This window comes from Pezoporus flaviventris, unplaced genomic scaffold, assembly GCF_033815535.1.
Source record: "Pezoporus flaviventris isolate CSIRO_AGI_PZ_B2104156 unplaced genomic scaffold, CSIRO_AGI_Pfla_v1 ptg000030l, whole genome shotgun sequence".
Lineage (NCBI taxonomy): Eukaryota > Metazoa > Chordata > Aves > Psittaciformes > Psittacidae > Pezoporus > Pezoporus flaviventris.
The window spans coordinates 7,150,842-7,176,539 of NW_026892578.1; the positions used below are offsets into that span (position 1 = coordinate 7,150,842).

The 25,698-nt window shown below is 40.5% G+C and overlaps 1 protein-coding gene across 1 annotated transcript in view; it reads right to left on the reverse strand.

Annotated features, from left to right (window-relative positions):
* PRKX (protein kinase cAMP-dependent X-linked catalytic subunit) overlaps positions 1-25,698 on the reverse strand; it is a 69,935-nt gene that overhangs the window by 33,166 nt on the left and 11,071 nt on the right. The window lies entirely within an intron of this gene.

Below are 25,698 nucleotides of genomic sequence, written 5' to 3' on the forward strand. Positions count from 1 at the left end.
AGTCCAGAGGAGGGCCACAAGGATGATCAGGGGACTGGAACACCTCCTGTATGAAGATAGGCTGAGAAAGCTGGGGCTGTTCAGCCTGGAGAAGAGAAGGCTGCGGGGAGACCTCATAGCAGCCTTCCAGTAACTGAAGCGGGGCTATAGGGATGCTGGGGAGGGACTCTTCATTAGGGACTGCAGTGACAGGAAAAGGGGTAATGGGTTAAAACTTAAACAGGGGGAAGTTTAGACTGGATATAAGGAAGAAGTTCTTTACTGTGAGGGTGGTGAGACACTGGGATGGGTTGCCCAAGGAACTTGTGATTGCTCTCCATCCCTGGTGGTGTTCAAGGCTGGGTTGGACAGAGCCTCGGGTGACATGGTTTAATGGGAGGTGTCCCTGCCCATGGTATGGGGGTTGGAACTAGATGATCCTAAGGTCCTTTCCAATCTTAACTATTCTATGATTGTGTGATTCTGTGACTGAGAATAGATGTTTGCAGTGACTCAGGTGAGGAGATTATTCCCTTAAATGTGCACAGAGAGGTGAAGTCATTCAGTAGGATAAGAGTGATGGGAAAAAATACTTTGCTGACCCTTCTGAAAGCAAATTAAAAAACCTGCTTACAGTTTTGCATTATTGTATTACATGGAAACAGCAGATCTGAGCCACCCTTTTTTTTGTAGTTAATGTATTCATTTTTGCAATTCACTCTTCAAAATATAAAAGGAAAATAAAAGCATACTGCCTTTTAAGTAATGTATTATGTATTTCTCTGTTCAATACAGTAGTCATTAAAGTTCCTTATAAGCACATTGCACTCAAGGCAATTACACATGACTATTTCTTTTAGTTTGAAGTGAAAGTTAAAACTAGCACATTTAGCCACACTGGTATTTGTACTGCAGCACCACGTTATGCATTTGAAGACACACAGGTCAACTTGTTGGATGGGTGCTTATTGTTTTTTCATTCATTAAGCAACACCATGTAGGTTCCTTTAGAACAATAAAATAGATACTAGGATGCTTGGCATTCAAACCAATTTCCTGACTTGTAAGAAGTCACCGTCTTGTTGAGAAGACTTGGTTCAGTATTATTAACTAGTATGTCAACTGATTTCTGATCGCTCTGGCCAGTTATATATGATCAATCTATACTACAAGACAATTTACTAAGATGTGTAGTGGGTACAGAAAGATGACTAATTAGGTGAAAGGAAACAGATTTTTGAGGAGGGGCAGGGGGTTTTGAGGATGGGCGGAGGGGTGGGGAGAAAGTAAGGGGAAGATGGCAGTGGAATGCAGACCAGAAAATTACGTGGGGAGGGGAGGAAAAACAAGTGAGTTTTTGCTTCCAGTAGGTTGAATAAACTGGAGAAATTATTTTTTTAAAAGTTTGTTTTCCATATGTGCATTCTTACCTAAACCATTTAATTAAGTTATTCTTTCCAGTCACTTGTAATACTGTTTAAGAGCATGCCCTTTACTAACAAACAAAACACTCATATTACAAACTCAAAACTAAAAACTTCAGTGATGCAATTTGATGGAACTTGCAGTTTCATTACCAATACAGCTTTCAAAACCAGCTTTCGAGATAAAACTTCTCACCACACAACCCTACCGAGGATTACAATTGTCCAAGCACAAAAGATTCTATCAAAACAGTTTTACGTTCCCACCCGTCCTGAATTACAGTTCTTTAAGCATGAAAACAGTACACAGGTCTTAGATAAAGCCTGCTGTTACAGTGAAGCAAGCCATCAGGTTACCCTGGGAAATTTACCATGCAATTAAATCTTTTAGCAATGCAGCCACATTACATAACTATACATTATTTGCACATGACAACCTTATTTGCACAGGTATGAGCTTTTAAAAAAAAAAAGGAAAGAAAAAAAAAAAAAAAGAAAAAAAAAGGAAAAAAAAGGCCCAAAAGCTTTCAAGCACAGACACCTGTTAAAGCTATTTAAAATACTGATTATTTACATCTGAATTGAATGCATACACAAAAGAAATTACTTAGGTTAATTCAGAATTAGGAGTTGAAATTTCTGAGTAAAAGCACTGTCAAGAATAAATAGTCGTACTGCACACTGAAAGTAAAAATCATCTTACATTTTGAAGACTTGAAAATGTGGACTCAGGGAAATTAACAGCACCAACCCACAAAGTAAATGCTGGGTTTATACACATTTTGATACTTGTATGAACAAAGTGCTTCCATAGACATATTTAACAGGAAAATCAGAAGGGAACACATACCTAATTGCTCCTAAGTCTCCAGTGATCTCATATTTTATGACTTGTTCTACGTGTCCTAGAAATTTTTATTTTAGAATGCTTTAATTTTTCCTTATGTTATTGGTCTAACTTTACAAACGGTGCTGCTCAGAAATAACAGTAATAATAATAGCAACCACAAGTTCTATCCATTTTCAAAGAAGGACCTGTAAGGGACTTATTTAGCAAGAGTTCTAAATTTGGAAACACAGCCTCTTTAAAAATGTCTCTGCCAGGAACAGCAAAGCCTGGCAGGCTATTCCAGAATAGTGGCAAGCATCTAATCTAGAGAGCCTCTGGGAAAACCAGAAGACCACACAGACAGGCAAGAACACACAACCTCCCTAACCAGTTTTATTGTTGAACTGATTGCAGGCAAGTCTTTTTCAAATGCCTTTAGCCCAGTTTCAAGTAACTATGGAAATCAAGATGACAATACAGACCAAGAAGCCACCTAACATGTTTTCAGACATCTCATAATATGAAGTTTTTTCCCATTCAAGTCTTCCCAGAAAACCCATTAGGTCTGCATCAGTTGGTAGTGACAGTATTCAGACATACAAACACACCCTCCCAGCACTGCTGACAAAAAAATATGCTCTCTAAAAGCCCTAAAGGAAAATAGCAGCAATGTTCTGGAAAGATATCTGGGATTTACTTATATCATTTAAACTGTTCAGTCAAACTTCTCTCACTGCAAAGAGCAAACATAGTGAGCACTATGTATTTCTTTGAACACGACAAAAAAGACTTGAACCATGTGGGGGCCATTAACAACAGGGAGCAAGGGAACCTGCTGAAACTTAAACACAGTTGTATGAAGTATGGAAATGGGATTTAATAGCCACATACAGGACTAATTCTTAAGCTTTTTTTTATCGTTATGCTTTTAGCCAGTCTTCACATAACCAGGTAAAGTTTGCATATAAAGATGACTACAGTTCAAGTATCTCACTTGAAACTTTTGATGTGGATCTTCTGCTCCTGTTTTTTTTGCCATTTCTGCAAAGATTTTAAAATTTCTATTCCTTGAAAATAAATGCAGGAGGCAGAGAAGGACACAACGGTCAAGGTGGGAGGCTGCATGAAGGTGTTGTTATGGTTGTTTAGCACAGTCAAGAAAATCTTGCTGTTTTATACATAAGTCTTACTGCTGGGACCAGGTGGAAATTCTGCCCCTCACATTCATGGGAAGAAAACTAAAAAAAAATTAAAGCAGCAACTTGGCAGTAAGATGGAACCCCAGCTCCATAAATTTGAAATAAGGTTTTTGGAAGCAGAAAAAGGCAGGGTAATGAGTCTTCTATCAAGGTATTGCTGACTTCTGCTCTCCAGAAAGCAGACACTAAACTCATGGAACAGCTTCTGCTAATCCCCAAGAAAGAAGTGTTTTGTTTTGTTTTTTTTTTTCTTTTGCCCACATCACCTCAGGGCTCAGCTAAATTTGACCTTCTGTGACAGGCAAGTAAACATTCCTTAGGTCTACCTTAAAATAGAAATATTCTGTACTTGTCCATCTTGCACATAATAATGAAAGGAAATAGTGTTTACAGATTTGCACAATACTCGACTAACATTTATTTAATGTTTAGTTCAAACCAAGAGAACTGTGGGAAACTGTGTACAGTTCTGTATGAGTGCTAGCCTGCTGAAAAAAGAGCAATGACTACACACACACATAAACCTACCTGTCTCTTATTACAGCATGCTTTAGAGAAAACAAGAAATGTACTTAGATCAGAAAATCATACCTCATGAAAAGTCATTAGAAGGTTTGAAGGAGCATTTGTAGTTGACTTGCACAGTCCCTTTCTCCCTGCTAAGGCAAATAGCAAATGAAAGTTTCTGGCTACCAGTAAAAAAGTAAGTAAAGTGTGGCTGTGCTATTTGCAAACTGCAACACAACTCAAGATTTTCAGGACAAAATGGGCAAACAGAATAAAGCATACAAAATGCTAACCACTAATCCAGTATAATCTGTTTACAACAGAAACAATAAAATTTGGGGATCCCTCTGCAAATTTAATATGGTTGCAGAACTTGAAGGAATGCCAGCAATCTTCTCAATTAGGTAATCTTCTCAGGTTAAACACACACAAAGGGAGGAGACCAAAAACTGCGGAGGACCAGCTTGGCCTAGGTATCAAACACAAGAAGGGCATTCTCAGTCTTACAAAACAAGCTGGATTCCCTAATGCCATGCCAAAATACCTTAGCCAGTTTCCAGGATTTTACTCTCTTTGAAGCCTGGTAGAAAAGACTGGGAATATTTCTGATGCACATTTGGATACTTTTGACACTAGGAAAACCAATCCTGCAACTTCCAATTGGCTAAAACAATTGAGTGAGTAGTCATGTAGTGACTGTTTTGTTAATGATGCAGGTGACTAACTTAATACTCTGCCTCCTTATTTGCTCCTACTAATTAGGGCCAGCTGTTCCAGCTTCCCATCCTTTCAGTACCCAGCTCTTTCTTCAAACCAAGTTTGCCTTGTCAGATGGCTACTATCTGTTTTAGTGAAGAATAAACTAGGTCATGTGAGATCCATGACCCTGAGGCCTGTTTTCTGAGTCCCAAAAGGGTTGGCCCTGACTTCCACAAGATGCCCAGAAAAAGCATTGTATGTATTTGCTTTTATTTAGTTAGAAGAAACATTTGCTATCTTGTCACGTTAGTCTATATTGGTAGCCACAGGCACAAGAGACTTAATTATGTTGAATATCAAGAGATAAACTATGTGAATTGTATCACTACTGAATGTCAAATTTGTCTGCCATTTAATCTCTGTCTCACCTTCGAATGCAACTTGAACAGCCTAGCAATACATGTCTTCAACAGGGGAGCAGGGCTTATCAGTAACTCTTGACAAAGAAGGGGAAGAAATGGCACAGCAAAGGAAACCAGCCTGCTCAAATAGACTGGTAATCAGAAGATTAACAATTGAGAGAAATATATGGGGAAACCACTTGACAAGAGCAACTATGGGCTCCTACAACAGAAAACGTGGCTGGCATATGAAGAGGGCAACACTGAACAAGGATAATAATTTTGGTCATCATAGTAGCCAAGTTTACCTTTTTTTTTTTGTTATTTTTCAACCAATAGACGCCCGGGTGTCAACTGAACATCCCTTGCAGACTGCCACTCAACCTTCTCAAATTCATTGTCTTCAGTGGTCCACAAACCAGCTGTGGATTGCCCACCATAACTCTTAGACCACTGCTTCCATGCTTCTGTACCACTCTAGAGGGTTCTGATCTAAACATGAAAAACACACCAGAGAAATAAAGAAATTTAAGGGAAGTTTCACAGGCTGCCCACTGTTCTGTCTAGAGCTGTACCTCATGTTATTTGAAGAAGTAAATGCCAGACAATACTTTTAGCAAAGCTTTTTTATATCCTTTAATATTCATGTCTGAGGAAACAGTCTGATTAAATGAGCTTAAAAGCACAGAAAGTAGAGATGCCTTGTGTAGTGTTCACCCTGAGCAACATCCATCATATGCAGCTGTGCCAGAGCAGCTTGCTTCTGTGACTTTATTCATTTATCCATTATGCTATAACTCAGTTTACACTAGGAACTCCTTGCACAGAGAAAATGTCTTTCTACTTAGCAGTAATGTGAGATACTACACAACAAGAAATATGCCAGCTACATTCCAGGCAAGACCATTACTCCTCAGTCTACGTGCCCCAGAAACTTTATTGCCACTAGCATACTAGTGGTTATCTCTTACTTCTATTTTGGATTCTAGACTTATCTGTCATTAACCCATTTCTCAACAAAAAACTCAGCATCATTAATTCTTTATCCCAGCTCATGTAAAGCTGAAAAGTAGCATGTCAGAAGCACAGCCTAGCTTTTGACTCAAAAGATGTTGCTGGAAAAAACATCCAAACTCTTTGCTGCTTCCAGATTCCAAACATCTGACATTTTCAGGTTCCTTCTTACTTGCTATACAGTGAACCTACAACGCAACACTAAAACTACATGTAACAATCTAGAATTTGGCGTAGCGTCTTTCCAACTGTGCACAGGATTTGGTATGTCAGAAGAATACCAAACAATTGTGTCAACAACTCCAGTGGTTGACCCGCCCATTTAAATCTTTCTAAATTACAATCCTTAAGAATTGAAAAGGCGGGAATCAACAAGCTAATTAATACCTATCAGTGAAGCTTCCTGCTTTTCACAAACCTCAGAGACAGTTCCCAATTTCCAAAAAGTGCCATTCAACAGAACACCCATGATGAGAGTTCTTTTTCTATTTCTACATTATTTTTTTTTCTGGCTCACAACTTACTGGGTGTCTACAAAACTACTACAAATACCAGCATGCCTTTAAACAAAATAAGCAGAATCCTTGAAAGTTTCTCCTTTTTATTTTGAAATACCAGGAACCAATAAATAAATGAGACCAGAAAGTCACCAGCCTGCTGGTGATAAGATGACCTTTAACCCTTTACATTTCTAAACAGCTCTTAGAACATGGAATTTAAATGCATGTCCATGTCCCTTCACAAAACTTTAGCATTCATAATCTTCAGAACAATTCTTATAAAACTAGTATCTACCCCCTTGGCTCTTCTGCGGTATTTCTGCACCTCCTCCCATGCTTTCCACTATTTGTGATTTGTGCCACATTGATATAAAGATTATGAACAGACAAATGGATGAAAAGTTTTTCCTCTGTATTGAAAACAGTACATTACAAACCCATTATTATTCATACTTTTACCTACTTAAATACCACACATGAAGTGTTGGAAGGCCTCAACTGCAAAACTGTTGGTTTTTTTTAATTAAAATAGCTCAGTAGAAACCTTTAAAGATATACTCTTTTTTTTTACCTAGAAACTAAGCACTATACCACTTTGGCTGAAGTACATTTATGAGGCCTGTTAAATTATATCAAATCCCCTGCTAAAAGTAAAATGTATCAATCTGTATTGACCTGAATGAAAAAGACATTGGTCTATCACGTTTTCAGAAGACGAGCACAGTTAAGCTAAGAATCATTTATCTATCTGGCTAGCAATAGAATCCAAGTTAAAACAACACAGAGTATTATCTATTTCATCTGATAATTAATTAAAGCATTATCAAAACCTGACACTTTTTAATAGCTGGAAAAGAACCCAGAAATTAGAAAGTATACTAGAAAGAGAAGCTATTTTTGAACTTTTCAGAATTATAAAAAGTCACTAAAATCCTTTTCACAGAATTGCTTCTTTCTGGTAGGGAGAGATTAAAATAAGCACATTAACTGAGATCTTTTTGGAATGTAAATATTAAAGAAAATATTCTCATCTAAGAAAAGTAAAAATAAAATTGATGACTAATAAAACAAACACAAATGCAATAAGCCATCAAAGTTTTAAAGAGACACTTTGTTCCGTAGAAGTTCAAGTTGCATGGAGTTCTGACGCCGATCAGATACTACATCAAGCAGCACAGACTAACCTTAAAAGCAGCCCCCTCTGAACTATGTGTGCCTAAATAGGGGTAGGTATCTAATACCTGATTAGCCACTTTCCTTTTCAACCCAGAAATATGTGTCTCTATACATGTCTAGGATTTTTACATAAATCAGCCTATTTTTGTCTCGAGACTCTTGATGCAAGTCAATCCCATATTACTGCAAAGAAAGTATAAGGCTTAATATTCTGACTCTGTCCTTTTAAAAAGCAAACAAGAAAATCTTGTTAAAGTACAAAGGTTTATTATTGCTGAACGAATGTAATAAAAGCCACATTGTTTGCACTTGACCGACTTCCTCCTTCACCAGTACTGAAGAGAAGCCTTTGAGGGACTGGTACTTCTTACAATACATTCCTTTCAATTACATTTCACTTCTATCTTCATCTAAAGTAGTGCTAAAGAAGAAATAAATCGAGGGGGACATTTCACATGCAGTGTACAAAACCTGTAATTATTTTTTGACACAGATTATCCATTTACTTCTTAACATGGTGTTTCTACAATGCTTTTAAAGTATGAGGTTGAGGAGTAAATTATGCTGAAGAGCACCTGGATGAGATAGATCAAAGATTTTGACCTAATTTAAATGTATCCAAGCATGTTTTAGTACTCTTGTATGTTTCAGGAAATCATTAAATAGGCAACTAACAGAAAACTGTTCAAGATTACCTATTCCCTGCCATGTGTTATCTACAATTCCAGCAGGAGTTTTGTACATGAAGATTGCTGAATTCAAAGGTCATTTATAAGCCTATTTGTACTGTTCTCCAAGATTTCTAGAAAAAAAACAAACAAAACAAACCTTGCACTTGCACTTTAGTATTAGTATTGTGGGAATAGGTTGCCCAGGGAGGTTGTGAATGTTCCATCCCTGGCAGTGTTCAAGACCAGGTTGGATGAAGCCTTGGGTGAGATGGTTTAGTGTGAGGTGCCCCTGCCTATGGCAGGGGGGTTGGAACTTGATAAAGTCCTTTCCAACCCTAACTATTCTATGATTTTGCATGTTACTGCAGAATTACACACAGAAGGCCCTAGCCCAGAAATATATTTGCACATTTACGTACAAGTATACCAGCAAAACTGAGATTTAGCTAGGACAGGTTGAAATCCAGATACTAATCTTCAGAAAGCAAATTCTATCAAATTAACAGTGAAATTAAAGTCCAGTGGCAGCCAATACCTACTTCTCAATTTCTTTTTTAAAGTGTAACCTTTTTTCAGTCAGACTTTTAATTTTAAAATTTCACTGACCTAGTGCTACCAGGAGGGAGGCACAAAAACCTACCAAGCAACACAAAACAAACCAGTCAACCTAACACACACAAACACAAACCCCTTGGACACTGACATTGAACACAAAGCCTGTCCACTGAGTAGTAGTTAAAGGCCTTAAAGCATCAGAAAGTTTGTTCTTCACATTATACCTTTAAACCTTATTCTTTCAAAGATCAAAAATTGCCATAGATGGCCATGCAGCCCTATATCATCTCTTTATGGTTGGACATTAAAAGATACAATGGATATCTGTCCCAAAAGGCTGCCATTGCTCTCAGCGTGTTGTTATTTATGGTGGGAACTTATAAAAAGTCTTTTTACAATACTTTTTTTTTTGTAAAAGTAGTAAAATGCAGGCTAATAGTGTACAAACAGTAACTGACCAGCTTGACTGGACCCCAAACACAAGGCAAGAGACAGAATTCCTCCATTATTTCGGCAAACAACAGCCTCCCCAGACACCTTGAGTTGGAGCTCCCTCACTTATTAAACAGCTTACATTTGGAACAACCAGATGAAGTCCTTGTTTACCTTGCACTTGAACTGTTATGCAGGCAAAACCAGAAAAGGATTCCTGAAATAACTAAACCCTATTTTGAAAATTTTATTTAGTTTGGTCTTTGTTTTGAATGGGTTTTACTGAATACTAGAGGCTTTATTCTAATATTCACAAAGAACTTACGAGTTGTAACTATAACAAAATGAATACCTTCCCAAAAGACTCAAATAATTCCTTTGCATCTCTAAGCTATGATCAGTGCGCTGGGTCACTGAGACCCTGTATTCTGTCTTCTGTAAATTAAGTTTTACCAAAAAAAAAAAAAAAAAAAAATCAAGCTACAGTCCAGTAAGAACCTTCTCTTAAAACACTACTTTGATCTGGAGCAAGCACTGCAACTAGATCTATTTTTGGTTAAGGGTTAATACACTGAGAATTCATGAGTGGAACAAAGTACTTCCCAAAGGGAAGGCTTTGTTTATATTCATATGATATTCCCGAGAGACTATAGAGTAAAGATGCATTATAGAAGCCTTCCAGTATCTGAAGGGGGCCTATAAGGATGCTGGGGAGGGACTCTTCATTAGGGACTGTAGTGATAGGACAAGGGGTAATGGGTTAAAACTTAAACAGGAGAAGTTTAGATTGGATATAAGGAGGAAATTCTTTAAGGGTGGTGAAGCACTGGAATGGCTTGCCCAAGGAACTTGTGAATGCTTCATCCCTGGCGGTGCTCAAGGGCAGGCTGGACAGTGCCTTGGGTGACATGGTTTAGTGGGAGGAGTCCCTGGCCATGGCAGCGGGTTGGAACTAGATGATCTTAAGGTCCTTTCCAACCCTAACTATTCTATGATTCTATGTATCTAGAATTTACCTCACATATTCATTACTCTTCCAAATACTCTCATACTATAATATACAAAAAATAGTGTGGCACTGTCCAGGATAAGGTGATGAAGTCACTGTTGTTTGGCACTAGAATGGACATAATATTCTCCACATAAAGAGGTATTATGATAGAAAGAGGAAGCAAGTCTAGAATATCCAAATCAAGTTATATCTGATACGGAAGTAGAGCAAATACACATACAAATATCAGGTTTCAAAATCCCAGTCTCCAAATTCACTCTCAAGTATCAAACATTTCAGAAGAATATCTCTATAGCGCCCTGACATTACATCACCAGTAGAAGACCGAAAATATTCTCTGTATTAATACACAATGTAACTGAAGATATGGCAATGTTAATTTAACACTTATGTTTAGTGTAAAAACTTGAATACTCTAACAGAAAGGGACTGTGGTCTTTAAACTTTTTCATGCTATTCAGGATTGTATGGACCACTCCACTGGTTTTGGTTTATTTTTTTTTAACTCTAGAATGCAGAAAATTTTGTCAAAACTCAACTACAATCCTGCTGTTTTCTAACTTCAGCCTACAAAACTGCTGAATCATAGAATATTCTCCCCCCCCCCCCCCTTTTTCTTTTTTACAATACAGCTTCTTAAACAGAAAGAAAAGACACTCTACCAAGTTTCCACAGTTAGAAATAAATTGCCCTCGTTAGTTTCATGTAAACACTTTCTTTCCCCCCCATCTTCCAAACTGGGATCTATTCTCTCACCAACATATACCTCTGCAGAGGTAAGAAACCCAATCAAGACAACAAATAAGACTTCAAATAGAACATTGTACGTAACTGACAATTATTTAAATGGGTAAAGGTGAACAAGGATGAGAGAATTTGAGAATTTATGGCAGTGTACACCCAAACAGCCTACAAAAATTGCTTTCATAAAATAACCTTCATTTTCAAAATGACTCTCCAGAAACAAACTGTACAAGAAAACATAAATCAAGAGGTGACTGGGTCACTACAGTCAATACTAAAGTAAGTTTCAGAGTCTGACACAAATCATAATAATCATAACAATGATTAATTATGCAACAGTAAGTATAGACATTTTGGCTGATACCAGCTGGCATTTTTGTGCTGGAAATATTTTCTGCACGATTTTTACCCTTTTTTTTTTAGCATATAATCATCTAAGGTAAAATATTTAATCCCTATTTGCATGAGATATATATTGCCGATTTCCTACATCTGAAAACACAGGTGGGAAGATGCAGTATGTCACAAACAGACAAGGATACAGGAAAATCTAAACAGATTTTCCCCATCCAAAAGCAAGATTGTTGCACAAGTTTATAGACATAACTCTCATTTGCAAGGACTATTAGCTGCTCCTGAACAAAATATTTAAGGAATAAACATATACAGGTATAAGAAAGGACTTCTCAGATTTGAAATTATCCATGAGTCACAATATGAAACAGAGAATTCTTTATACAGTCACATGAAGAGCAAAGGACAAAGTTCAAAATTAAACACTAGTGAAAAAGAGAAATAAAATACCATACAGAGCATATGCTTCAATCATACATTGGCCAAGGCTTTTAAGATTCCTCAAAGGATGCTTTGTTGGACAGGTGAGCACAATTTAGCATCCTTTGATATAAGCTTATCAAGCTGCAGTATTCACTCCTAAATTTCCAAGCTAATATAAACCATGGAGAAGAGTTAAGCTAGTTACTTCTTGGAATATTATATCAAAATGCAGATAAGTGATTTCAAACCCATTTTATACTTACAGCATTTTATATGCTTCTTTAAATTTTATACAATCTTTCAAAACACAGACCTCAAGTGTCATTTCTGATGGCAACTCTCAAATTTGTGTTCAAACTTGATTTCTAAATTGCTTAAGAGTAGGCCTTTCTTAAACATTATCTGTCAAGAATTATCTCCATTAAAATAAAATATTAGGAAGTCACCTCATCCTTACACCGTAGGATTTGAACAGCACAAACTAAAACCCATATAAATCCAAAAGGAGGGAAAGAGTAGGCACATACGTGAATGAGCACATACCCTACATAAATCTGCATAAGACCTGAGAACTTGCCATGAAATCTGAAAGCCCTTCAAAAACCATCAAATTTAGTTCCATTTCTAAATGCTTTGAGAAAAAACAAACAAACAAACAAAACAAAGATTACACAACTCTTCAAATGTATCTGAGTTTGGCCTGATAAAATCTCATCCTTACTAAGAACCAGTGCTCAAGACTGACATCAAATTACAGAATCTCAGCTTAACGATTCATTGCATTCATCCGCTTAACTTGATGGTGACTAAGCTCAAAGTAGTACATTGGCAAATCACTTAAGATGTGTAGACAAGTCAATGGAGAAGTTAAAAACTGTATTTCAGGACAACCATTTGGACAATACACTGACTCAGTACACATGGACAGCTCTCTACCCTATGTGGGCTGGTTAATGTAAAGAATGCCTCAAATGGAAAGCAAAGCTTTAAAAAGGAAACAAAACAAAAATCCCCAAGCCCCCTCTGCATTTTCTGTGACAATCAAAAGCATCAGGAGATCAGAATTTCGTGATCTAAAAATGACCTATCCATGCTTAGTGCTACATGGTTACGTCCATTCTCACGAGCCCCTAGTCTAGACGGAAGACTTTAACTCTTACACGTAGTGTATTTAGAACACTGCATGGAAAACAATTCTCAGCATTAAAGATTTCATCAATTGCTCTATTCCACAGGCCATGAGGACTTATTTCTCACATCTTAACTCATACACCCATTTACCCAACCACAGGTTATTTTGTTTACTGCCACAGTTGCTTCTCACTTCCACTCTCTCACATTCTCTCACCCCATAAAATCTCAGAATTAATTATCTGAACCTGGTCGGATATCTTTTAAAACAGGATAATAGTCTGCAGTAAAGATTAATGAATAGCAAAGCCAACACCACTTTGATAGGATAGATTACATTACAGCTAACTGAATTCATGAGCTGTATAGTTCACATGCCAAGAATATGTGACATGCCCTTGTAGACTGTTTCTCCAAAATCGTAGCACCATTGCTTACTAAGAGGTTCACTCGCTATAATAATTGAATTAGCACACCTTCTAACAGATATGTTTTGAATTATTCATTTTAAAGAATCATCTTTTCAATATAATCTATAATTCAGGACTTACTCTTATAGGGCACAAGCACAAATGTGCTAAAATTAGAAGGCAAGGCAGGATATAAGTACCAGAAATTAAAGCAAAGCCAACCGATCTGGTCAGTTCAACAATTCATATATAACCCAAATCAGTTGTAACTGAAAGTTATTGGTATCCAACAGTTATTAGTTTATCATCAATTGACAGTTTTTACAGAAGATGAAACATGTTAGGTTTTCAGCAACAACAATAAAAGGTATACTTCTGTCCTGAAGAGAGATGAAATATGCCAAACAAGAAAATTAGGCGTATTAGATATTTACTGCTTTATGACCTGAACCGCAATTTGTTTCAGATGCTTACATGCTTCCTGTGAACAAGTAACAGTCCCAGAAGACCAAACAGAGATTGACAAAATTATTATTTCATACATAAGAGATCCTCCTAAACCAATCAAGGGAGAGGAAACTAGCATTGCACTATCCAAAAACATACCTCTTCAGGAGGTATCAGAAGGAAGCTGTGCCAACGACTAACGCAAATACCTTCTTGACGTAAAAATTAAATGTTACCCTTAATAGGATTTGCCAGTACACAAGTTAAGCACCATCAATGTTTAAACAGTCCCTAAGCACCTGTTTTCACTGTACTGCCTTTTTTAGTCAAGTTTACTAAGTTCCTCAGTCTTTAAAATGAGATCTGTGTTCAACATGCAACACTCTTTAGAGGTGTCTGTACTTTAAGGTACAGTAATATACACCAAAAAAATAAAAAAATTGTCTTGGTTATAAAACTAAACCAACTATGCAACGAAAGGCTCTCCAAAGCAAAGTGATCAAACAGCATGTTTTTTTTCCTGCTCTCCGCTCTCTCTGCCCTCCCTGTGTCCTAGCATTTCTAGGTTGGGTGGGTGGGTGGTTGTTTGGGGTTTTTTCCCTCTTTTTTTTTTTCTTTCCGATTACTACAATCATTGTTTAATTTTACATCAAGAATCATATTTCAGAGAATCAAGGGAGGTCAAGCAAGAAAGTTGTGTTTGTTCTCAAGCAAGGCAGCTCTTTAGCAAAAATTAAAGCAAATTAAGCCAGAAATCACAACTAGTCTAGGAACATCTGGAGTTCTGAATCTCTCCCTAGCCATTACATCCAATTGTCAGCAGATTATTTTTTTTTCCTTCTACAAATACTTTAAATGCCCAAACACATGAAAATTAAGAGAGGTTTATGCGTGTATTTTATTACAGAAGATAAACTGGCAATATTAAATCAAGAGTTCACAACTTCAGGATATCAGTGAATCCATAACTGGCTTACTTCTACATAAAGCTGCTGGCATCACACACTCAATATTAATCAGCAACAACTACAAGTCCAGGTATAACAACAAAACCAAGCACTAGTAACATTTTTTTCTTCACATACAATCATTTAGAATACCCAATCATGCTCCTAGCCAGGCTTTGCCTCTTTTAGACTTGCTTTGCTCTGAAAAGAAACATTATCATGGAAACACAAACCTACCTAAACAAAATGCAAGGGCATCTTAAACACAGCATTAAGTCCCCTTGTCCTACTCTCTTTTTTCAACACCATTTTTAGGTAGGAATTCCAACATTCTGAAGTAAAGGTAAAGCCTCACCTATGCATTCATCTCAGTTACTGCCTGACAGCCATGTCTGACTATTCACTTTGGTAGTGCCCATTTCAGTAGGAGCCCTCTTTACTAAAAAAGTGAGTAAAAATCAAAAAGAATATTTAAAATTAACACAGAGGTATGAACCCATGCCTCCAAATACATAGTGTCAAAGCATTTCACTTGCAATTAGACATTTAAGATAAAGAGTCAAATACAAAATTTATGTATTGCAGGCTTTTACCACCAAAGTACACTCCTAAGAGGAAACTCCGCAAAGCAATATGAAACTAGCATATGTTAAGCCAAGAAATCAATAACTATGCAACCAACTCCTGCTTCAGCTTTAAGTTATATGGGTTTATCTGCAGACCATCAGAAATAAAATAGATTCCTGAGGGACTGGCTAATTAGCCATAAAGCCAGCTGCCTTTCACATTTCCCATTTCAGTGTTGCTTCTCTATTCACTGTGTATCGCAAGCTTTTCTCAACAGATAAAGAAATCCGCAATAAGTAACATCACCTGCAGTAAGGTACAATTCATACATACTTCATGTTAAAGAATATTAAAAATCCTTGCTACACAGGATTTTTGAGATTAAGTTTCTCAACCTGCCTCTGATGTCAGTCAGGGTGAATATTTATGGAATTACACCCCAGCAACATCTTAGCCTTAACTTCTGCTCACAAAATTAAATCATGTACACTTCCCTCCCCACCCCCCCAGGGAAGGAAGGGAGAAGCATAATTCCAAAATATCCTTTAGATTTCAGGTCTCAAATACTGTTATTTCACAAAATACGTATAATCCACTCAAACTGTCCTATCACAGATTTCCAGAGCATTGTTTTCCCAGAATTATCTCAAATCAAGTCAACAAGGCTGTATGCTGCCTTAACCCACATGCAACAGCGCAGCAGGAGCACTGAAAAATTTAGGCCTACCTAACAACAAAGGCAGAAAAATCATCCCCACTGCCACCAAAATAAATCTTTTAACATTAATAGTGTTGCAGATGAAGAGCTGAGATAATTCTGGAAACTCTCTTCATTTAGCATGAAGGATACAGATGATTTTATTAAACACTTAAAAGGGATAGCTTTCATAGGCTTTATAGCATCAGTGATGGATGTTCCCCAATTTGTTTTCACTTTCCAGCTGATGAAGGATGTAATGCATACAACTGAAATTAAAAAAAAAAAACAAAACCAAAAACTTAAAAGAAACATCTTTCTTCCCCCAGAAGAAATGTATTTCCAAGTCTTTTAAAATATTTTGCAATAACACTGGTGTTCTTTTTTTTTTTTCCAGATTCTTTCCAAATCTCTTCTCAGTTACTTTGTTTTCCTTCTAATGGTTCTGTGTTGTAGGACACTCTTTCTTTCTAGCAGCTTCTTTCCAACTGCCTTTTCCAGAAGGAAAAACAAACAAACAAACAAAAAACCCAAAACAAAAAAAATCAAACTTATCTAAACCAACTTTAATTAAGTAAAATTTTCCACTAACAGATCCAAGGAATCTATGTCAATCACTTAAAAAGGAGGAAGAACAATGTTGTTGATTCAGTATACTTTCCATATCCATCACTTATGAGTGTGACAACTGGGTGGGTTAAATAAGGACGTACTGCAGAAGCCTTCATCGGCCTTTGAAAGTCACAGAATTCAGGAAGAGTTAAGCATCTTCAGAACTCAAATTGAGAGTACCAACATGCAAACTGAAACATTCTGACAAAAGAAGGGACAAATTTAGAAACAGACTGAGGAACAGCTGTCCTCATTGTTCATTCTCCAGGGACGGACTAGGAGTTACCCACTGATTTTCCTGAAAACAAACTAAAATTTTTCAATGCATATTCTTTAAGTTATTTTTGGCAGACCATGCAAATTAAAACTGTACAAGCTATCCTCTCCTGCACCCAAGGAGCTGTAATGGTAAGAAGCCAATAGCAAGCTGCAGGTTAAGAGGTCTGAGGCTAGAAGCCTGTCATCAGTTTTGGGGGAGATGGCTAGAAGAGTCTGCTATTATAGCACCCAGAAGTTTCACATAAACACAGTCAGCTCCCAGTCTCTTGATTTTTATGCATGCCATCTTTATACCTATTACAGTGCATTCTAATTAGTAGATCAGCAAAGTAAAAATCTTACACCTAGTTCAGCTTGCTCTTGAAGAGTCTATGGAGAGCTCTCTTAGCATCTACCGAAACAATTCTGGAGCATTTAATTTACTGACTGGAGCGATACCTGAGAAGCATACAAAGCAGTACTAATTAAACGTTTGTTTTTTTTTTTTTAATCCAGAGAGCTCCCTGCACCTTCAAAAATAATGTCAGTGTCATTACCGTAAATATTTCAGATTGCTCAGAGTCTCCATATTCCCCGAGAAAAACAGAACAACATTAAGCAAATGCCAGAATGCTGTTTAGGAAGTTACATTTTAATGAAGAACCATAACAAAACTCATGAGAAATACTGCATACTGGGCATCTTAAATCGTCACTTTTAATTATTCTGGTAACAAGCCATTAACTCCTTGCAAGAAACAGGTTAGGAAAAAAATCCCATACCTTGTTAGCCCTACATGCTTTCCTCTTGTATTAGACAATGTCAGATATTAATAGTCACATTTTCCATGCAAAATAATGTATTGCAGTGATAGCCTCAGTACTTTTCAAAAGTATGCATAATACAATGCCAAATGTACATAAGAAAAACAAATGCATGTCCACATCACAGGTTACAACTGCTAATAAAAGTTTGTATTATATATCTCTTCTGCCTGGATTTGTCTTTTTGAATAAATGCAAATCATTACACCTGAGTTCTTGCAAATTGCATGGTAGAATCAAATTAACAAATACCAGATATATGATCTTTCATAAAAGAACTAGCTCAGAATCAGCCCTTTAAGGAAGTAAAAAAAATACCCTAAGGAAAACAAATAATTGCTACACATTCTAGATACTGTACGAATAGTTTGTAGAAACAAAAAACTGCTAAGTGCAATACATAGCCAGTTAAAAAGCGTTGCATCCCAATGAGAAGGAAGCATAGCAGGAGGGCCAGGAGACGTCCTTGGATGGATAAGAAGATGCTGAGGAAATTTCAAAGGAAAGAAGAAAGAGGTTTATAAAAAGGTGGAAGCGAGGACAGATGGCCTCAGAAGAATATAGGGATGTTGTCCGGGAAGCTAGGGACCAAGTTAGGAAAGCTAAGGCCTGGTTAGAATTAAACATGGCTAGGGATGTTAAAGATAACAGGAAGGGATTCTATAGGTACATCGCAAATAAAAGACAGACTAGGGACAACATGGGTCCTCTCCGGAAGCTATCAGGAGAACTGGCTACACAGGATTTGGAGAAGGCTAAGGTTCTGAATGACTTCTTTGCCTCAGTTTTCACTGGCAAAGGCTCTGACCACACCACCCAAGGCCTGGAAGGCAGACAAAGGGACTGAGAGAATGAAGACCTTGCGCCCACTGTAGGAGAGGAGCTGGTTCGAGACCATCTTAAGAACCTGAACGTACACAAGTCCATGGGACCTGATGAGATCCATCCGCGGGTCCTGAAGGAGCTGGCAAATGAAGTTGCTAAGCCACTGGCCATCATATTTGAGAAATCATGGCAGTCAGCTGAAGTTCCTCACAACAGGAAAAAAGGGAAATATAACCCCCATTTTCAAGAAGGGGAAAATGGATGACCCGGGGAATTACAGACCAGTCAGCCTCACCTCTGTGCCTGGCAAAATCTTGGAGCAGATTCTCCTGGAAGGCATGCTAAGGCACATGAAAAACAACAAGGTGCTTGGTGACAGCCAGCATGGCTTCACTAAGGGGAAATCCTGCCTGACCAATTTGGTGGCCTTCTATGATGGGGCTACTGAACTGATGGACAGCAGTGGAGCAGTTGATGTCATCTGCGTGGACTTGTGTAAAGCGTTTGACACTGTCCCACACGACATCCTTGTCTCTAAATTGGAGAGACATCAATTTGACAGGTGGACCACTCGGTGGATAAAGAACTGGCTGGATGGCCACACACAAAGAGTTGTCATCAATGGCTCAATGTCCGGCTGGAGACCAGTAATGAGTGGTGTCCCTCAGGGATCGGTGTTGGGACCAGTCTTGTTCAACATCTTTGTTGCTGACGTGGACAGTGGGATTGAGTGCGCCCTCAGCAAGTTTGCAGATGACACCAAGCTGTGTGGTTCAGTTGGGAAGGAATGCCATCCAGAGGAACCTCGACACACTTGTGAGGTGGGCTGATGCCAGCCTTATGGAGTTTAACTAAGAGAAGTACAAGGTCCTACACCTGGGTCCCAGCAATTGCAGGCACAGTTGCAGGTTCGGCAGAGAAGAGATTCAGAGCAACCCTGTGGAGAAGGACTTGAGGGGGCTGGTCGATGAGAAAAACGAACATGATTCAGCAGTGTGTGCTCACAGCCCAGAAAGCCAACCGTACCCTGGGTTGCATCAAAAGGAGTGTGACCAGCAGGTCAAAAAAAGTGATCCTGCCCCTCCACTCTGCTCTTGTGAGAGCTCACTTGAAGTACTGTGTGCAGTTCTGGTGTCCTCAACACAAAAAGGACATGGAACTTTCAGAACAAGTCCAGAGGAGGGCCACAAGGATGATCAGGGGACTGGAGCACCTCCTGTATGAAGATAGGCTGAGAAAGCTGGGGCTGTTCAGCCTGGAGAAGAGAAGGCTGTGGGGAGACCTCATAGCAGCCTTCCAGTAACTGAAGCAGGGCTATAGGGATGCTGGGGAGGGACTCTTCATTACGGACTGTAGTGAAAGGACTAGGGGTAATGGGTTAAAACTTAAACAGGGGAAGTATAGATTGGATATAAGGACGAAATTCTTTAAGGGTAGTGAGGCACTGGAATGGGTTGCCCAGGGAAGTTGTGAATGCTCTCCATCCCTGGTGTTGTTCAAGGCCAGGTTGGACAGAGCCTTGGGTGACATGGTGTCATGGTTTAAACCCAGTCAGGCAATTCGTTCGCTCACTTCCCCCCCTTTCTTGCCCTCCCCCTGCTCCCGGAGGGACAGGGAGGAGAATCGAAAAGAATGCAACTCCCACAGGTTGAGATAAGAACAGTTTAGTAACTAAGGTATAACACAGATCACTACTGCTACCACCAATGATAATAATGATAAAGGAAATAACAAGGGAAGAGAATACAACACCTCAGCACCAGCCGACCGATAACTCGCCCCCCTCAGCCCGACCAAGCACCGACCGATACCTCCTCCAACCCTGCAGTCTCCCAGCCCTTCCGGCTAACTCCCAGTTACATCCTGGGCATGATGTGCTGTGGTATGGAATACCTCTTTGGTCCATTTGGGTCAAGTGTCCTGTCTCTGCTTCCTCCCAGCTTCCCCTCCTCCCTGGCAGAGCATGAGGCTCACAAAGTCTTTGGCCAAACCAAAACATCGTTATCAGCTCTGTTCCCGAGCTGAAAGTCAAAACACTGCACTACACCAGCTACCAAGAAGGAGAAAAATGACTGCTACTGCTGAACCCAGGACACATGGTTTAGTGGGAGTGTCCCTGCCCATGGCAGGGGGGTTGGAACTAGAGATGATCTTAAGGTCCTTTCCAACCCTAACTATTCTATGATTCTGTAAGCCCTATATATGCTAACAGAAAATTATCAGAAGACTTTTCCATATTCTTACTCTTCCTACAACAAGCTGTACAAGCATAGAACTTTGAGTTCATATAAATTTAAATATATATGCATATATATGCAAAATTTTAATCCAATAAAGAGAGCTGTAGGTGATACCCAATCTGAATATCCAGGACAGAAATAAGAGCAAAGAAGATTTTACATAAAAATTACTGTTTTATACACCATCACCTGTTGGCATAAGGCCTATGAAATACACTGCACACCAAATAAAGAACATAACTGTCGTGGTTTAAACCCAGTCAGGTAACTTGTTCACTCACTCCCAGTGAGTGGTGCCAAGCTGACAACAATCAAGGTCCGTGTTCGTCTCCCCCCCCCTCCCTGCACCGGGGCTCTCCCCTTCCCCGCTCCCGGAGGAATGGGGAGGAGGATCGAGAGAGTGCAACTCCCACGGGTTGAGACAAGAACAGTCCAGCAACAAATCACCACCGCTACTATCAGCTAAAACAATGATAAGGGAAAATAACAAGGGAAGAGAATACGATACCACCGGCCAAGAAAACGAGTTCCACCCGGAAGCTCCTGTCCTTCCGGGTAACTCCCAGTTACCCCCCACCCCGGGCATGACGTGCTGTGGTATGGAATACCTCCCCGGCTAACCCGGGTCAGGCGCCCCGTCTCTGCTTCCTCACAGCTTCCCCTCCTCCCTGGCAGAGCATGAGCCTCACAGAGTCCTTGGTCAGGGTAAACATCACTTAGCAACAACCGAAAACATCGGCTTCACCAACGCTGCTCTCAAAACTAGAAGTCAAAACACAGCACTGCACCAGCTAACACAAAGGAAAAAACATGACTGCTACTGCTGAACCCAGGACATTATCCACCCCTTATTCCATACCATTCACGTCGTGCTCAGATCCCACATTTTCAATACACCATCGCTCTCCCACATATATACATCCATATACATACAGACCAAGAGGAAAAAAATCATTTTCTTAGTGCATGGACCAATCCCTATAATGCTGCCGAGTCCATTCGGTCCATGATGTTCCAAGTTCATTCTCTGTTGGGATGATGGCTGGAGGGAAGTCAGGGCCAGTCGCTGGTGACCTGGAGACATCTAGTTGATGGGCTATAAAAGCATTACACAGCAGGCAACAGCATACAATTGAGTTCACTGGCTGTTTTCCCCTAAAATCAAATCCCCTTGAGGTATACATCGGACTTCCCCATCTTCCCGCATTACCCACCAAGTATATCCAGGTCCCTGAGCAAAAGCAATCCCACGAGTGGGTTTGCCTTTACCTGAAGCAGGAATAACCCAGACTGTCTTCCCCAGCAAATTCTTCATATGCACCACGGGAACTTTGTCCCCCTCTACAATATGTAAAAGTTCTGACTGGGCTGGGCCGGCCCTGTTGGCAGATCCTCTGGTGTTGACCAACCAGGTGGCCTTTGGTAAATGTGTATCCCAACGCTTGAAAGTTCCCCCACCCATCGCTCTCAGTGTAGTTTTTAACAGCCCATTGTACCGTTCGATTTTCCCAGAGGCTGGTGCATGGTAGGGGATGTGATATACCCACTCAATGCCATGCTCTTTGGCCCAAATATCTATAAGGTTATTCCGGAAATGAGTCCCATTGTCTGACTCAATTCTCTCTGGGGTGCCGTGTCGCCACAAAATCTGTTTCTCAAGGCCCAGGATGGTGTTCCGGGCAGTGGCATGGGGCACAGCGTATGTTTCCAGCCACCCGGTGGTTGCTTCCACCATGGTAAGCACATGGCACTTGCCTTGGCGGGTTGGTGGCAGTGTGATATAGTCAATCTGCCAGGCCTCCCCATATTTATACTTCAACCATCGTCCTCCATACCAAAGAGGCTTTAACCGCTTGGCTTGTTTAATTGCAGCACATGTTTCACACTCATGAATAACCTGGGCAATAGTGTCCATTGTTAAGTCCACCCCTCGGTCACGGGCCCATCTATATGTTGCATCTCTGCCTTGATGGCCTGAAGTGTCATGGGCCCACCGGGCCAAAAATAATTCACCTTTATGTTGCCAATCTAAGTCCATCTGAGCCACTTCAATCTTAGCCGCTTTATCCACTTGTTGGTTGTTCTGGTGTTCCTCAGTGGCCCGACTCTTGGGTACATGGGCATCTACATGACGTACCTTCACCACCAGGTTCTGCACCCGGGCAGCAATATCTTTCCACAGTGCAGCAGCCCAGATGGGTTTACCTCTGCGTTGCCAGTTGCTCTGCTTCCATTGCTTCAACCACCCCCACAGGGCATTTGCCACCATCCATGAGTCAGTATAGAGATAAAGTACTGGCCACTTTTCTCGTTCAGCAATGTCCAGGGCCAGCTGGATGGCTTTCACCTCGGCAAATTGACTCGATTCACCCTCTCCTTCAGCAGTTTCTGCAACTTGTCGTCCAGGACTCCATACAGCTGCCTTCCATCTCCGATGCTTTCCCACAATACGGCAAGAGCCATCAGTAAACAAGGCATACTGCTTTTCACTTTCTGACAGTTTATTATATGGTGGGGCCTCTTCAGCACGCACCACCTCCTCCTCTGGTGACATTCCGAAATCTTTGCCCTCTGGCCAGTCCATGATGACTTCTAGAATGCCTGGACGACTGGGATTTCCTATTCGAGTTCGTTGTGTAATTAGTGCAGCCCATTTACTCCATGTAGCATCAGTTGCATGATGTGTAGAGGAGACCCTGCCTTTGAACATCCAGCCCAGCACGGGCAGCCGGGGTGCCAGGAGGAGCTGTGCTTCAGTGCCAATCACTTCCGAAGCAGCTCGAACCCCTTCATAGGCTGCCAGTATCTCTTTCTCAGTTGGGGTATAGCTGGCCTCAGATCCTTTGTATCCCCGACTCCAAAAGCCGAGGGGTCGACCTCGAGTCTCCCCTGGAGCTTTCTGCCAGAGGCTCCAGGTAGGACCGTTCTCCCCAGCTGCAGTGTACAGCACATTTTTTACATCTGGTCCGGTTCGGACTGGTCCAAGGGCTACTGCATGAACTATCTCGCGTTTAATTTGCTCAAAGGCTTGTTGCTGCTCAGGGCCCCATTTAAAATCATTCTTCTTCCGGGTCACATGATAGAGAGGGCTTACAATCGAACTGTAATTTGGGATGTGCATTCTCCAGAACCCCACTGCACCCAAGAAAGCTTGCGTTTCTTTCTTATTAGTTGGTGGAGACATTGCTGTTATCTTGTTGATCACATCTGTGGGGATCTGTCTACGTCCATCTTGCCATTTTATTCCCAAAAATTGAATCTCCTGTGCAGGTCCCTTGACCTTACTCCGTTTTATGGCAAAACCGGCTTTCAGCAGGATTTGGATTATTTTCCTCCCTTTCTCAAAGACTTCTTCCGCTGTATCGCCCCACACAATAATGTCATCAATGTATTGCAGGTGTTCTGGAGCTTGCCCCTGTTCCAGTGCAGTCTGGATCAGTCCATGGCAAATGGTAGGGCTGTGTTTCCACCCCTGGGGCAGTCGGTTCCAAGTGAACTGGACACCCCTCCAAGTAAAAGCAAACTGGGGCCTGCACTCTGCTGCCAAAGGAATGGAGAAAAATGCATTGGCAATATCAATCGTGGCATACCACTTGGCTGCTTTTGACTCTAGCTCATACTGAAGTTCTAGCATGTCCGGTACGGCAGCACTCAATGGTGGTGTGACTTCATTCAGGCCACGATAGTCTACTGTTAGTCTCCATTCTCCATTAGACTTTCGCACTGGCCATATGGGGCTATTGAAGGGTGAGCGGGTCCTGCTGATCACCCCCTGACTCTCCAGTCTACGGATCAGCTGATGGATGGGAATCAGGGAGTCTCGGTTGGTGCGATATTGCCGCCGGTGCACTGTTGTGGTCGCAATTGGCACTTGTTGTTCTTCAACTTTCAGCAACCCCACAGCAGAGGGATCTTCTGAGAGACCAGGCAAGGTGGACAGCTGCTCAATTTCCTCAGTCTCCAAAGCAGCAATACCAAAAGCCCACCGGTACCCTTTTGGGTCTTTGAAGTACCCTCTCTTGAGGTAGTCTATGCCGAGGATGCATGGAGCCTCTGGACCAGTCACAATAGGGTGCTTTTGCCACTCCCTCCCAGTCAGGCTGATTTCAGCCTCCAGCACAGTCAACTCTTGGGATCCTCCTGTTACTCCAGAAATATAGATGGGTTCCACCCCTTGACAGCTTGATGGCATCAGGGTACACTGTGCACCGGTATCTACTAGAGCCTTATACTTCTGTGGGACTGATGTGCCAGGCCATCTGATCCACACAGTCCAGTAAATCCGATTGTCCCCTACCTCCACCTGGCTGGAGGCAGGGCCCCTCTAATGGTCGTCACAGCATTGGACACTTAAGTCGTGTTGAAAGGGATTATTCTTCCTTATCACAGGAGCTGGAGTAAAATCAGCTCTTCCACTCCATCTGGGAAACTGCTCACCAGAGACTGAAGCCGTAGCTCTCATGGGACGATCAGTCTTGGCCCTTGCTCCCCTCTTCAGTTCACTCACCCGTTCCTCCAAAGCTGAAGTAGGTTTTCCATCCCACTTTGTCATGTCTTCTCCGTGATCCAGCAGGTAAAACCATAGGGTACCCCGTGGCGTATACCTTCTGTATCTCCTCTCTTGAACAATAGGACGTCTTTTGTTAATAGCTGAGACGCGTGTTGGTACACGTGAGGAGCTGGATAAATCAGATACATCGTCCCTCAATTTGTCGAGGTCCTGGGACAGTTTTTTCACAGCTGAGATGATGGAAGGAGTGAGATTGTCTTCGAACTCTCGGAGTTTATGAACCATTTCATCCACTGTTAGTGGTACTATAT